Source organism: Phyllobates terribilis, unplaced genomic scaffold, assembly GCF_046119375.1.
Source record: "Phyllobates terribilis strain yellow unplaced genomic scaffold, ASM4611937v1 Scaffold_636__1_contigs__length_917067, whole genome shotgun sequence".
NCBI classification, from domain to species: domain Eukaryota; kingdom Metazoa; phylum Chordata; class Amphibia; order Anura; family Dendrobatidae; genus Phyllobates; species Phyllobates terribilis.
Window position 1 is genome coordinate 258,873 of NW_027363396.1, and position 15,404 is coordinate 274,276.

Genomic DNA, 15,404 nt, shown 5'->3' on the forward strand with positions numbered 1-15,404 from the left:
CACAGTATACGTCCGCATCCAAGTTGCTCAAGTAGTCCAAAATTGCCACTCTTCTCGACTCAGATTTAATCAGCCGAACATTTAGCGACAAGATGCTGAGAGCAACTTGGGCACCCATCTATTAATTTGATGTGGCAGGTCACGACAACATGCCCACCTGTACATCATCCTAACCCTTCTGGGGGTAGGACGCTGGACGTGCAGATATCGTAGTTTGTGCCTTCCCCCAAAAAAGATACATCTTGGGGATCGGATGCAGTAGGGTACACCCGGGCTGGACTCACACTGCAGTCACTTAAAGGGGAAAAGGATGGCTCAGTTTTCTTCTTTTTCTTCACTGAAGCGCCTCCATCTTCATCTGAACTATAATCCCGCCGCTGGGGGTCAAAGTCCCCCTGACCTCCCTCCTCCTCAAGGTCAGAAACGACATCGCTCCAGGCCACATGCGGTGTTCTGGTCAGATCAGACTCCTCTTCCCCTTGCAATGTAACCATCATGTCTGGAATTTCAGCCTCCAGATCCTCCACCGGGGCCACTTCCATGCCTATACGATCATCAGTTATCGTCTCAGACTCACTGACATCTGAAGCCACAGACGCGGCCCTCTGCACCGGTGGCTCAGGTGCCAGCTCCATATTTCCTCTTACATTCACACGAACCAGTTCTGGAAAAGCAACCCGAGCCTCCTCCTCATCCAGGAAAGCCAGAGTAGATATCGGAGCAGTCGGAGTTGGAGCAGTCGGAGTTGTAGCTGTGGGTGCAGGAGATTCATTTCTTCTCCTTCCCCTTCCCGCTGCCCCCGCATATGAACCAGGATGGAATATACAGTCTCTGAAGGCATGCCCCTTCTCTCCGCAGAGGTTACAGACTATTTCATTTTTGCAATTATTGGAAGAATGACCCACCTCATTGCACTTCCTGCAAATAATCTGTCTGATGTCGCATGCTTCCTGAGTATGGCCATACCTCCTACAATGACGACAAAACCTGGGCGCATTGGGGAAGAACAGGTAACCCCGCTCACTCCCAATGGAAAAATTTGATGGAGGATAATGTATACCCCCTGGTTCATCAGGACTTTCCCGGAACTTGACCATGAAACGATATTTACCGGTCCATAGTTCCTCCTCATTCATGACTTTTACTGCCACCTTGGTAATATAGCAGTGCCTATTTAGAAAGGCATAAATCAAAGCCAAGTCCACATGTGGGTTGTACATGAAAACAGTCAGAGGTACCTCTTTGGAGCAATACAAGATGACAAAAGTCAGCCCATCCAAATATTGATTGTCCAGATTCTTTTTCAAACAATCATAGAAATTGTTGCAAACAGCCATAGAAGTAAATACAAGATTATACTTGCTTTTGAATTGCTGGAGGCACAAGATTTCTTCCTTCTTCACTTCAAGGAGTCCAAACAAAATCTCCTTCACCACGAAGCTGAGGGTAAAGATTCCTTCTTTGCCTTCTTCCACATCAATCTGGATTCCAAACTTCACTCGAGCCTCACCGGGCCCAGCGTATCGAATGCGTCCCATTATCGCTAGTCGTGTCTACTGGCCAACTCCTTATAGCAGCAAGTGGCTTAAGCCATAAAATGGCGATGCCACAGGGCCAAGAGTTAACGCACAGACAGCCAAATGACTAGACCCATTACAGATCTGAGCCAAAAGGCCGAGAAGCGATAACCAGAATTGGTTTCAAACTACGGAGCCACCCAAGGATCCTGAAAAGTCCATTTGTGGAGATGAGCTCCTGGACTCCCGTTAAGAAGACATGTTGTCAACCTCTAGATCCCTTACATGCCTGCACTTTTCGGCTTGCTGCTGCTGCAATCCACGCGTTTTAGATCTGCATAACTCCACCTCTTTAAACACAGCACCTTCACCCCCTGCTGTTCCCACCCGCCTCAACACCGTTGGAAGGGAGGAGAACCAATTAAGGCGGGGGGTGGGGTGGAACGAGCAGCTGTCTACCCTTAGCAGGAGGGCTCCTGATTACATACCTCTCCTGCTGCTGCTGCTGCTGGCTGTCCAGCAGCAGACTGAAGGTGGCTGCTGCTGTGCACAGGTATATAAAGGCTCAGAGCCTATTATGACACGCGCAGCCAGCGTTCCATTGCCACATTCCATCTACTGCAGGCAGGATACCTGGCTGGCTGAATGTCGCTGAGAAGCTCACAGAGACCGCCATAAGCAACAGTTTAACAGAATGCCACAGACTAATCAACCAAACTTTTTGGGTTGGGTTCTCTTTTATAGTCTGCAGGCATTAAATGAAAGAAGTCAGTGTTCCAGCAGAAGGAGACAACGTTTCAGAAAAGGCATTGTAGCAAACCAAAAAAGAAATTTTAAGCGCAGCAGAGTAACCAGCGCACATACCTGTTAGCTCAGGTGAGTTTAAAAGGCTGCTGTTGATAACAAGGGCATTTGCTAAATAGATGGTGTGTGTGCAACAATATACTGAAAGGTCAATTATATTGTGCAGCTTATCTCACCACCTGTAGTTATTTAGGTGAAAGCTCCAAAATGCTTGCCTAATATGTCTGTTTATCCAAAAGGAAGTAAAAAGGGAGAGCTAGAAAGATAGCATTGCATCACATTACATGGCAATGCAATGCACAGTTGCTGAAGTTGAACCAAAATGAGCTTGTAATCTGGCTTCTGCAACTTTGAACATGAAAAATCCAATGAGGAGAAGAAAAGCAAAGCCAAAGAGTCCATCCCAAAATCCGACAAACAAGCAAAATGAACAAAAAACATTGAATTCAATTCTTTCTGATTTTAGAAACTGCATTAAAGAAGGGGTGCACCGGTCCTGGAGATACTGCAATACCAGGTCAATGCGTGGAGTGGACAGAGCAAGCTCTTTTTCCATCTCCCTGTTCTAAAAATCCATTTAATATATGGTCCCCAGATAGGGGACGTATCAGATATTAAACTGATAAGAACAGATTTTTTGATTTTTTGATTGAAGCTGCATCCAAGGCACTGAAAAATGTGACCGAAGTCACACCAAAACAGCGCACGAGGCGAGGATTCATGTGGACCCTTCCCGGAGGAGAGGGTCCCCAATAAACCATCCCCATCCCTCCGAGCCAGAAGGCCACAGCGAGGGTCAGGGATCTCCGATGCTCTCCCTAGCCGAAGCCGGAGAAGAGCCGTTTTCGTGCTCCCAGCTTCCATCTAGGCTGCCACCCTAGTGGAGCTGGAGTCTGTGTTGGTTTCTCAGCCCAAAGCTGACCGGACCTCCGACCGGGTTTATAAAAATTCCCCTTCCTAGCCCGGAGGCCAGGAATAGGGGAGGTTGCTCAGAAAGTATGATTGGCAAAGGTGCGGCGTGCTACGAAGCCAAGTCTTTCTGGGGTTCCCAGTCCCAGTAAGCTTGGACTCCCACCAGGGCGCCTACTCCTGGGGCACATTGCTCCAAAGCCCTCACACTTACCCAGCCTAGTGACTTCGATCCTGGAGGGCCATGTTTTCCATCAGATAACTCTATGAGCCACCTGGCGTACTAACAAGTGCACCAAACCAGTGTGTAATATGCATCAATTTACTAGGGCAGCCCAAGGACAAAACTGCCTTTTCAAAAGATACTACACTTGATCTTAGCCAAAAGGCCGAGAAGCGATTGATCTTAGCCAAAAGGCCGAGAAGCGATAACCAGAATTGGTTTCAAACTACGGAGCCACCCAAGGATCCTGAAAAGTCCATTTGTGGAGATGAGCTCCTGGACTCCCGTTAAGAAGACATGTTGTCAACCTCTAGATCCCTTACATGCCTGCACTTTTCGGCTTGCTGCTGCTGCAATCCACGCGTTTTAGATCTGCATAACTCCACCTCTTTAAACACAGCACCTTCACCCCCTGCTGTTCCCACCCGCCTCAACACCGTTGGAAGGGAGGAGAACCAATTAAGGCGGGGGGTGGGGTGGAACGAGCAGCTGTCTACCCTTAGCAGGAGGGCTCCTGATTACATACCTCTCCTGCTGCTGCTGCTGCTGGCTGTCCAGCAGCAGACTGAAGGTGGCTGCTGCTGTGCACAGGTATATAAAGGCTCAGAGCCTATTATGACACGCGCAGCCAGCGTTCCATTGCCACATTCCATCTACTGCAGGCAGGATACCTGGCTGGCTGAATGTCGCTGAGAAGCTCACAGAGACCGCCATAAGCAACAGTTTAACAGAATGCCACAGACTAATCAACCAAACTTTTTGGGTTGGGTTCTCTTTTATAGTCTGCAGGCATTAAATGAAAGAAGTCAGTGTTCCAGCAGAAGGAGACAACGTTTCAGAAAAGGCATTGTAGCAAACCAAAAAAGAAATTTTAAGCGCAGCAGAGTAACCAGCGCACATACCTGTTAGCTCAGGTGAGTTTAAAAGGCTGCTGTTGATAACAAGGGCATTTGCTAAATAGATGGTGTGTGTGCAACAATATACTGAAAGGTCAATTATATTGTGCAGCTTATCTCACCACCTGTAGTTATTTAGGTGAAAGCTCCAAAATGCTTGCCTAATATGTCTGTTTATCCAAAAGGAAGTAAAAAGGGAGAGCTAGAAAGATAGCATTGCATCACATTACATGGCAATGCAATGCACAGTTGCTGAAGTTGAACCAAAATGAGCTTGTAATCTGGCTTCTGCAACTTTGAACATGAAAAATCCAATGAGGAGAAGAAAAGCAAAGCCAAAGAGTCCATCCCAAAATCCGACAAACAAGCAAAATGAACAAAAAACATTGAATTCAATTCTTTCTGATTTTAGAAACTGCATTAAAGAAGGGGTGCACCGGTCCTGGAGATACTGCAATACCAGGTCAATGCGTGGAGTGGACAGAGCAAGCTCTTTTTCCATCTCCCTGTTCTAAAAATCCATTTAATATATGGTCCCCAGATAGGGGACGTATCAGATATTAAACTGATAAGAACAGATTTTTTTTGATTGAAGCTGCATCCAAGGCACTGAAAAATGTGACCGAAGTCACACCAAAACAGCGCACGAGGCGAGGATTCATGTGGACCCTTCCTGGAGGAGAGGGTCCCCAATAAACCATCCCCATCCCTCCGAGCTAGAAGGCCAAAGCGAGGGTCAGGGATCTCCGATGCTCTCCCTAGCCGAAGCCGGAGAAGAGCCGTTTTCGTGCTCCCAGCTTCCATCTAGGCTGCCACCCTAGTGGAGCTGGAGCCTGTGTTGGTTTCTCAGCCCAAAGCTGACCGGACCTCCGACCGGGTTTATAAAAATTCCCCTTCCTAGCCCGGAGGCCAGGAATAGGGGGGGTTGCTCAGAAAGTATGATTGGCAAAGGTGCGGCGTGCTACGAAGCCAAGTCTTTCTGGGGTTTACTACACTTGATCTTAGCCAAAAGGCCGAGAAGCGATAACCAGAATTGGTTTCAAACTACGGAGCCACCCAAGGATCCTGAAAAGTCCATTTGTGGAGATGAGCTCCTGGACTCCCGTTAAGAAGACATGTTGTCAACCTCTAGATCCCTTACATGCCTGCACTTTTCGGCTTGCTGCTGCTGCAATCCACGCGTTTTAGATCTGCATAACTCCACCTCTTTAAACACAGCACCTTCACCCCCTGCTGTTCCCACCCGCCTCAACAACGTTGGAAGGGAGGAGAACCAATTAAGGCGGGGGGTGGGGTGGAACGAGCAGCTGTCTACCCTTAGCAGGAGGGCTCCTGATTACATACCTCTCCTGCTGCTGCTGCTGCTGGCTGTCCAGCAGCAGACTGAAGGTGGCTGCTGCTGTGCACAGGTATATAAAGGCTCAGAGCCTATTATGACACGCGCAGCCAGCGTTCCATTGCCACATTCCATCTACTGCAGGCAGGATACCTGGCTGGCTGAATGTCGCTGAGAAGCTCACAGAGACCGCCATAAGCAACAGTTTAACAGAATGCCACAGACTAATCAACCAAACTTTTTGGGTTGGGTTCTCTTTTATAGTCTGCAGGCATTAAATGAAAGAAGTCAGTGTTCCAGCAGAAGGATACAACGTTTCAGAAAAGGCATTGTAGCAAACCAAAAAAGAAATTTTAAGCGCAGCAGAGTAACCAGCGCACATACCTGTTAGCTCAGGTGAGTTTAAAAGGCTGCTGTTGATAACAAGGGCATTTGCTAAATAGATGGTGTGTGTGCAACAATATACTGAAAGGTCAATTATATTGTGCAGCTTATCTCACCACCTGTAGTTATTTAGGTGAAAGCTCCAAAATGCTTGCCTAATATGTCTGTTTATCCAAAAGGAAGTAAAAAGGGAGAGCTAGAAAGATAGCATTGCATCACATTACATGGCAATGCAATGCACAGTTGCTGAAGTTGAACCAAAATGAGCTTGTAATCTGGCTTCTGCAACTTTGAACATGAAAAATCCAATGAGGAGAAGAAAAGCAAAGCCAAAGAGTCCATCCCAAAATCCGACAAACAAGCAAAATGAACAAAAAACATTGAATTCAATTCTTTCTGATTTTAGAAACTGCATTAAAGAAGGGGTGCACCGGTCCTGGAGATACTGCAATACCAGGTCAATGCGTGGAGTGGACAGAGCAAGCTCTTTTTCCATCTCCCTGTTCTAAAAATCCATTTAATATATGGTCCCCAGATAGGGGACGTATCAGATATTAAACTGATAAGAACAGATACTACACTTGATCTTAGCCAAAAGGCCGAGAAGCGATAACCAGAATTGGTTTCAAACTACGGAGCCACCCAAGGATCCTGAAAAGTCCATTTGTGGAGATGAGCTCCTGGACTCCCGTTAAGAAGACATGTTGTCAACCTCTAGATCCCTTACATGCCTGCACTTTTCGGCTTGCTGCTGCTGCAATCCACGCGTTTTAGATCTGCATAACTCCACCTCTTTAAACACAGCACCTTCACCCCCTGCTGTTCCCACCCGCCTCAACACCGTTGGAAGGGAGGAGAACCAATTAAGGCGGGGGGTGGGGTGGAACGAGCAGCTGTCTACCCTTAGCAGGAGGGCTCCTGATTACATACCTCTCCTGCTGCTGCTGCTGGCTGTCCAGCAGCAGACTGAAGGTGGCTGCTGCTGTGCACAGGTATATAAAGGCTCAGAGCCTATTATGACACGCGCAGCCAGCGTTCCATTGCCACATTCCATCTACTGCAGGCAGGATACCTGGCTGGCTGAATGTCGCTGAGAAGCTCACAGAGACCGCCATAAGCAACAGTTTAACAGAATGCCACAGACTAATCAACCAAACTTTTTGGGTTGGGTTCTCTTTTATAGTCTGCAGGCATTAAATGAAAGAAGTCAGTGTTCCAGCAGAAGGAGACAACGTTTCAGAAAAGGCATTGTAGCAAACCAAAAAAGAAATTTTAAGCACAGCAGAGTAACCAGCGCACATACCTGTTAGCTCAGGTGAGTTTAAAAGGCTGCTGTTGATAACAAGGGCATTTGCTAAATAGATGGTGTGTGTGCAACAATATACTGAAAGGTCAATTATATTGTGCAGCTTATCTCACCACCTGTAGTTATTTAGGTGAAAGCTCCAAAATGCTTGCCTAATATGTCTGTTTATCCAAAAGGAAGTAAAAAGGGAGAGCTAGAAAGATAGCATTGCATCACATTACATGGCAATGCAATGCACAGTTGCTGAAGTTGAACCAAAATGAGCTTGTAATCTGGCTTCTGCAACTTTGAACATGAAAAATCCAATGAGGAGAAGAAAAGCAAAGCCAAAGAGTCCATCCCAAAATCCGACAAACAAGCAAAATGAACAAAAAACATTGAATTCAATTCTTTCTGATTTTAGAAACTGCATTAAAGAAGGGGTGCACCGGTCCTGGAGATACTGCAATACCAGGTCAATGCGTGGAGTGGACAGAGCAAGCTCTTTTTCCATCTCCCTGTTCTAAAAATCCATTTAATATATGGTCCCCAGATAGGGGACGTATCAGATATTAAACTGATAAGAACAGATTTTTTTGATTGAATATATCTTTTATTAGCACAAAAAATAAGTTAACAGACAGTGTACAGTGCCGCAGCCCAGTACACACAGAATTCTACATCATATTTACATAGCATGAGGATACGACGCACTAACTAGACACATCACACCCCTATGCTACACAAAACACTCAATCTTAAAGAAAAAGCATGTCAATCAATACAGTACGACGAACCGTGATAAGGGATGGGGATTGGGAAAAAGGGGATGGGGAGGGGAAAATCACAGGCCCGAAGCTTTATTGAAAGACAAGACACATAAGGGGAGAGGGGGAGGAGGGGTTTAGTCCTCGTCCTCGTCCTCCGGACCGTCCATGATGGAATAGTCTCTGAGCAGGCTGTGGATCAGCCTGCGGCAGTCCTGGATGGACATCCTCTCCCTCCTCAAGATGAGCCGGTTCCTGGCGACCCAAAGGGCATCCTTGAAGCAGTTCATAAGGCGCCAAGCCTCCTGGATGGCTCCGACGGTATGAACCCCAGGGAAGAGTCCGTAAAGCACAGAATGGTGCGATAGGCTCGCCCTGGGGACAGAGTTCCTCAGGTCGTCCTCAAGTGCAGTCAATAGGCGCTGTGCAAATCCGCAGTCCCAAAAAGTGTGCAAAGATGTTTCCTCCACGAAGGGGCACCTTGGGCAGTACCGGGTCTTGCACAGGTTCCGGGCATGCATGAATGACCAGACGGGCAGTCCGCCCTGAATCGCCATCCACGACAAGTCCTTGTGCCCGTTGGTCAGCCTGTCAGACGACACATTTGTCCACACAGTCTCCAGCGTGTCCTGGTGAAGTCCTGTGATGTTCTCCACGTCATCCTTGGCTCTGATTAGCTTGTGGATAGTTTTGGGCTTCCACAAGTCGGGCTTGAGTCCCTCCAGTTGATGCTCCCCCACAAATCGAACGACGTCTCCGTAGAACCATGGCGTCGTCCAGTTGTAGGGGAAGGAGCTGTCCCACTTGTCCCAGCCGAGTCGCCTCCAAAGAGGAAGCAGGAAGAAGCGAGACATGGACCTGCCCGCGGAGCCATTCTTGACTTGCAAAGTCCGGCGGACACAATCACACACAAAAGAGGATCGCAGGAGGGTGGGGATATCTGGAACGCCCTTCCCACCCTTGCGAGGCTCCTTGTACATGACGGCCCGCCTGACTCTGTCCATCTTGGATCCCCAGACAAAGTGAAACACTGTCCTGGTAATGGCCCTGCACACAGTGACGTGTGGGGGCCAGGCCTGCGCCGTGTACTGCAAGACGGGCAGGACCTCATTACGCAGGACGAGTGCCTTACCCTCACAAGTGAGGTGTCTGAGGCTCCAGAGTCCGATCCGTTGCTTCACCTTGGCCAAGCGTTCTTGCCAGGACTTGAGGGCCGCTCCTTCCTTCCCGAACCAGACTCCCAGCACCTTGAGGAAATCCGGTTGAATGTTGAAGGGGAAGGGGGCGGAGGAGGCCGGCTGCCAATCCCCGAAGAGCATGGCTTCCGACTTCCTGCAGTTGACTTTGGCCCCTGAAGCCCGGCCGAACCTCTCACACGTCTGGACGAGGGCGTCGACTGAACCACGATCAGCGCAGAAGACGGTGACGTCGTCCATGTAGAGCGAGCACTTGACCTCGTGTCGTCCCGGACCCGGTGCGGTGATCCCTCTGATCTCTCCATTCTGCCGGATAGCCTCTGCGAAGAGTTCTATAACACAAACAAAAAGAAGAGGTGATAGAGGTCAGCCTTGTCTGACCCCAGAGAGGACAGGGAAGGGGTCAGTCTTCCAGCCGTTCACCAACACCGAGCTGTGGATATCAAAATACATCAGACGGACATACGAACAAAACATGTTACCCAAACCTAACCGGTGCAGAGCTCGGCCCATGAACTCGTGGGAAACCCGGTCGAAGGCCTTCTCCTGATCCAAGGAGACCAGGGCCGCGTGTGCGCGGCGGACCTTGATGTACTCGACCGTGTCCCGCACGAGAGCGAGGCTGTCTGCGATGCGACGTCCAGGGATGCCGCAGGTCTGGTCCGGGTGGATGATCCGTCCGATGACCGTCTTAAGTCGTGTCGCCATCGTCTTGGCCAGGATCTTGTAGTCCACGTTGAGCAGAGTGATGGGACGCCAATTCCTCAGGTCGCACCTCTCTCCCTTCCGCTTGTACAGGATCGTGACCATTCCTTCCCTCAAAGATGGAGGCATTCTACCCTCCACCACCATCTCCTCGTACAGGTCCAACAGGTCCGGACAGATGAGGTCTCCCAGCGCTACATAGAGCTCCGCTGGAAGACCATCACTGCCCGGGGTCCTGCCGGTCCTAAAGGATTTAGCGGCAGAGAGCAATTCGCCCACCATCAGAGGTTTGTCCAAGGCTGCCGTGCCTGCAGGATCAAGATGGTTAGTGATACCTGACAGGAACTTATCAGCAGTGTCGGGGTCGGTAGTCTTGTGGGAGTAGAGTTCGCTGTAGAAGTCGCTGACGACCCTCATCACGTCCTCCTTCCCACGTCGCATGTTTCCGCTCTCGTCTCGCAGCTCGTTCAGGGGCGTGTGACCGGCATGAAGTTTCCTGAAAAAGAATGAGTTACATTTCTCACCCTTCTCCAGATTCTCCACTTTGGAACGGAAGATGATTCGCTTGGACTCCTCCTCAAAGTGCCTTTTCAGGCTCTTCTTGGTCTCCTCCAGCTCCTCCCTCACGTCCCAGCCGCAGTGAAGAAGGTCCTGCAGCGACCGCAGCTCGCGCTGCAGCCCTCTGAAGTCCCTCCTCTTCTCACACTCCTGTTGTCGACCCTTGGCCTGAAAGAAACAGCGAAACTCAAGTTTAACATATTCCCACCAATCAGAGACTGTTTGGAAGCTACCCTTGTAGGACTGCCACATTGCGTAGGCTGCTCTCAGCTCCTCCACGACTTCATCCTGAGCCAGCAGAGCACAATTCAGCTTCCAGGAGCCGGGGCCGGACGGAAAACCGTCGCCGAGGACACCTTGTAAGTGAATGGCTCTGTGGTCGGAGAAGAAGCAGGAGACCATCGAGTGCCTACTCTGCCTGACTGCCCGAGAGGTGAACACAAAGTCAATCCTGGAGCGGAGTGAGCCATCGGGTCGGCTCCACGAATAGTTCGTGGAGCCTCTCCCCATGGAGCCCACCACGTCCTGAAGAGAGGCCTCGGTTACCATCTCGATGAGCAGCTTGGACGTGATGTCCAACTTGGCAGATGTGCCAGAACTACGACCGTCCTCCTCGATGGGGCAGTTGAAATCCCCGGCCATCACTAAGGTCCTGCTGGTGGCAAGCTGAAGCCGCAGGGTCTGGAAAAGCTCCAAACGCTCATTCTTCAGTGGGGACGCATACACGTTGATGAACCTGACAGGTTCTCCCGCCCAGTTGCCATCTACAACAAGAGCCCTGCCGCAGATGAGCTCCTGGACGGACTCAAGCGTGAATGCGCCCCCCCTGATCAGAATTGCGACCCCCGCAGACTTGCAGTCACCCCCACCGGACCAGTAGGATGGACCGTGGGACCACTCCCTGGCCAGATGTTTGAAGGACCTAGAGGAGGGAAGGGAACATTCCTGCAACATATAAACATCACACAACTGGGAAGTAAGGAAGGCATAAATAGTCTGACGTCTGAACTTGTCCTTGATGCTCCTGACATTAATGGAAAATAAGTTAATATTAGCCATCATGTAGGGAAAAAAGAAAAAGTTAGCGCAGGCAATACACCTTAGTTACCACTCCGGTCGGGTGGTCCCTCGTCGGTGTTGACTGCTGGTGACGGGATCACCAGCAGGCCCTCTTCCTCCATCTGGTCAAGCAGCGCGGCCTCAATCTCGGCGACCACCAGTTCCTCCTCTTCTGGCTCGGCCACCAGGGTCTCAACCATGTGCTCCATCTCTTCTGGCTCAGGGAGGGTATCCTCCTTTTCGCCTACGAAATCCAGAATCTTCTTTTTGGAGGATTCAGTAGCAGGGCTGTCCTCCACCTTCCTCTTTCCCCGGGTTGGAACTGGGGAGACAAGAAGGGGAAAATCCTCCTCGGAATAGATAGCGGCGGGTGGAGGAAAGGTTAATTCCACCGCTACCATGGTCTGAGGAGGGAGAGTGGCTGCCGGGGCAGGGGAAAGGACACCTGCTGAGGAGTAGGGGAAGGAGGAAGAGGAAGTGGAATCCTCAGCAAGGGTGGCCGGGGTGGGGGGGGGATTGGACGGGGGTGGCAGGGGGAGGGATCGAGAGAGGGGTGACAGAACTCTTACCCTCCTTTGACTTTTTCTTCTGCTTCGGAGCTGCTGGGACCGTCGCTGGGGCTTTGGCCACCGACTCCTTGACCGCTTTGGCCTTGGTCGTCTCGGCCTTGGCCGCTGGGGCCTTGGTCGTCGCGTCCTTGACCTTCACAGGCCTGGTCGTCGGGGCCTTGTCCTCCGTAGCTGGGGTCGTCGCAACCACCGATGCCCAGGATCTCTCACGCCTGGGGCAATCCTTGTACAGATGAGCCGCCAGCCCACACAGGTTGCAGGACGTCTTCTTCGGGCAGTCCTTCGAGCTGTGTCCCGTCACTCGACAAATCCTGCAGGCATCCTCCTTGCAGTCCTTCATCTCGTGGCCGTTCTTGCCGCATCTCCTGCAGTTCCGCGGCATGTCCGGGTAATAGATGAGGCCGTAGGAGTTGCCCAGGGAGAATGTCGGGGGCAGGTGCCGAAGTCCGTCTGAGTACGCCAGGTCCCTGTGAAGTCTAACGGTCACCGACCACTTACCTGTCCAGAAGCCGAGTCCATTCAGGATGTGAGAGGGTTCCTTCACAACCAAACAGAAGCGTCTCAGGAAGGTACAGATGTCTTGGCCTGGGGTGTGCGGGTTGCGCATGGAGACCGTGATCCTCCTTTCATCCCTCTGGATAGGGCAGCTACCTGTAAAGGCAGAGAAAGAATTATCCGGTCCTTTTGCGCTTACCATTTCCCAGAACCTCCTGCAGGTGTTCACAGTGGCGAAGGTGACGAAGAAGATCCCCGTCAAGAAGGTCTGGATGCTGAGGGTGTCCGACCTGGAGAAGCCTCGATCCAGCAGCATCTTCTGGCAGAACACGTCCGAGGACATGTCCGGCACCCTCCCATCCACTTCCTTCAGCTTCAGGGCCACCGTCTGCCGCATCCATGGCTCCAGGGCTGGAGCTTCGTGGCGGGGCTTCTGGGGTCCCTTCTGCTGGCCAGTCGTGGAGGCAGAGTCCTTGGGGTCAGAATCGGCTCCTGGCTGGGCCCTCCTGGCTGTCCCCAGCTCCAGGCTCTTCTTTTCGGCCTTCCTCGCAGCGCTTGCCATGGCTTTCCTCCTGCAGTTACTTCTTGGAGCTGGATCTGGAACTCTTCCCGGAATGGGTGGAGCTATGCAGATTCTTCTCCCGTCGTGTTCTGGACAAATTCCCCGAAAGGTCTTTGTCTCGATGATTTTCTTCCTCGAAGATTCCACAGGACAGCCCGATTCTTCTCCGAGTCTTCGTCTTCTTCTGGATTCTTTAGAGCTTCTTCCTCCCACCGATATCCGCCTTCGTTCTCTGATGTCAGCTGGGCTCCGAAGCTCTTCTCCTTCCGAGTTCGATCGCTCTCGTCAAGTGTAGATCGTAGCTCTTGTGTTCTTAAAAGAACAGATACTACACTTGATCTTAGCCAAAAGGCCGAGAAGCGATAACCAGAATTGGTTTCAAACTACGGAGCCACCCAAGGATCCTGAAAAGTCCATTTGTGGAGATGAGCTCCTGGACTCCCGTTAAGAAGACATGTTGTCAACCTCTAGATCCCTTACATGCCTGCACTTTTCGGCTTGCTGCTGCTGCAATCCACGCGTTTTAGATCTGCATAACTCCACCTCTTTAAACACAGCACCTTCACCCCCTGCTGTTCCCACCCGCCTCAACACCGTTGGAAGGGAGGAGAACCAATTAAGGCGGGGGGTGGGGTGGAACGAGCAGCTGTCTACCCTTAGCAGGAGGGCTCCTGATTACATACCTCTCCTGCTGCTGCTGCTGCTGGCTGTCCAGCAGCAGACTGAAGGTGGCTGCTGCTGTGCACAGGTATATAAAGGCTCAGAGCCTATTATGACACGCGCAGCCAGCGTTCCATTGCCACATTCCATCTACTGCAGGCAGGATACCTGGCTGGCTGAATGTCGCTGAGAAGCTCACAGAGACCGCCATAAGCAACAGTTTAACAGAATGCCACAGACTAATCAACCAAACTTTTTGGGTTGGGTTCTCTTTTATAGTCTGCAGGCATTAAATGAAAGAAGTCAGTGTTCCAGCAGAAGGAGACAACGTTTCAGAAAAGGCATTGTAGCAAACCAAAAAAGAAATTTTAAGCGCAGCAGAGTAACCAGCGCACATACCTGTTAGCTCAGGTGAGTTTAAAATGCTGCTGTTGATAACAAGGGCATTTGCTAAATAGATGGTGTGTGTGCAACAATATACTGAAAGGTCAATTATATTGTGCAGCTTATCTCACCACCTGTAGTTATTTAGGTGAAAGCTCCAAAATGCTTGCCTAATATGTCTGTTTATCCAAAAGGAAGTAAAAAGGGAGAGCTAGAAAGATAGCATTGCATCACATTACATGGCAATGCAATGCACAGTTGCTGAAGTTGAACCAAAATGAGCTTGTAATCTGGCTTCTGCAACTTTGAACATGAAAAATCCAATGAGGAGAAGAAAAGCAAAGCCAAAGAGTCCATCCCAAAATCCGACAAACAAGCAAAATGAACAAAAAACATTGAATTCAATTCTTTCTGATTTTAGAAACTGCATTAAAGAAGGGGTGCACCGGTCCTGGAGATACTGCAATACCAGGTCAATGCGTGGAGTGGACAGAGCAAGCTCTTTTTCCATCTCCCTGTTCTAAAAATCCATTTAATATATGGTCCCCAGATAGGGGACGTATCAGATATTAAACTGATAAGAACAGATTTTCTTTTTTTTTTTTTCGAAAGCCCGAATTCGTGTACAAAACCCGAGTGCGCTTAAAAAAGTGACAAGTGCCACAAAAAAAGTGCACTAGGATGCTGGTCTTCTTGAAACCCTCTCCAAAAGGAGAAGAGTCCCCCAAACCATTCCCCGTCCCTCCGAGCCAGAAGGCCACAGCGAGGAACAGGGACAAATAGCCACCTCCAGCCGGAGCCAGAGGCGACCCAATCTTACCCCCAGCACCTGCCCGAGTTCTCACCCGAGCAAGGCACTGGGAGCCAAAGACTGTGCTCCCCTCCCGGAGGAGGGGAGACAACAACGCTCTCCTCCAGAAAGAGGAGAGCCAGGGGGGTTCAGGGGGGAGCGGAACCTGATGGCCACACACTCCCCCCCTAGACCTGCCAAGAGAGGAACCCGTAAGGGAACCGCATCCCGACAAAATCCTAGTAAGGACGTGGACACACGTGAAAAAGTGGACACACAGTGACAAAAAAATTAAATAAATAGTG

General features: G+C 50.3%; 6 non-coding genes and 2 pseudogenes across 6 annotated transcripts; all 8 read right to left on the minus strand.

Moving 5' to 3' along the window:
* Window positions 1-2,801: 2,801 nt before the first annotated feature.
* On the minus strand, window positions 2,802-3,001 carry LOC141234521 (U2 spliceosomal RNA). The gene has a single exon (XR_012300498.1). It is a non-coding gene; the product is annotated as a U2 spliceosomal RNA (small nuclear RNA).
* A 514-nt stretch (window positions 3,002-3,515) lies between these two features.
* LOC141234630 (U2 spliceosomal RNA) lies at window positions 3,516-3,631 on the minus strand (annotated as a pseudogene).
* Window positions 3,632-4,775: 1,144 nt separating this feature from the next.
* LOC141234510 (U2 spliceosomal RNA) lies at window positions 4,776-4,959 on the minus strand. Its single transcript, XR_012300487.1, has one exon. It is a non-coding gene; the product is annotated as a U2 spliceosomal RNA (small nuclear RNA).
* Window positions 4,960-5,185: 226 nt separating this feature from the next.
* LOC141234153 (U2 spliceosomal RNA) lies at window positions 5,186-5,374 on the minus strand. Its single transcript, XR_012300138.1, has one exon. It is a non-coding gene; the product is annotated as a U2 spliceosomal RNA (small nuclear RNA).
* Window positions 5,375-6,489: 1,115 nt separating this feature from the next.
* On the minus strand, window positions 6,490-6,680 carry LOC141234218 (U2 spliceosomal RNA). The gene has a single exon (XR_012300201.1). It is a non-coding gene; the product is annotated as a U2 spliceosomal RNA (small nuclear RNA).
* A 1,112-nt stretch (window positions 6,681-7,792) lies between these two features.
* LOC141234515 (U2 spliceosomal RNA) lies at window positions 7,793-7,986 on the minus strand. Its single transcript, XR_012300492.1, has one exon. It is a non-coding gene; the product is annotated as a U2 spliceosomal RNA (small nuclear RNA).
* Window positions 7,987-13,551: 5,565 nt separating this feature from the next.
* LOC141234626 (U2 spliceosomal RNA) lies at window positions 13,552-13,629 on the minus strand (annotated as a pseudogene).
* Window positions 13,630-14,744: 1,115 nt separating this feature from the next.
* On the minus strand, window positions 14,745-14,927 carry LOC141234596 (U2 spliceosomal RNA). Its single transcript, XR_012300554.1, has one exon. It is a non-coding gene; the product is annotated as a U2 spliceosomal RNA (small nuclear RNA).
* Between the last annotated feature and the right edge of the window lie 477 nt (window positions 14,928-15,404).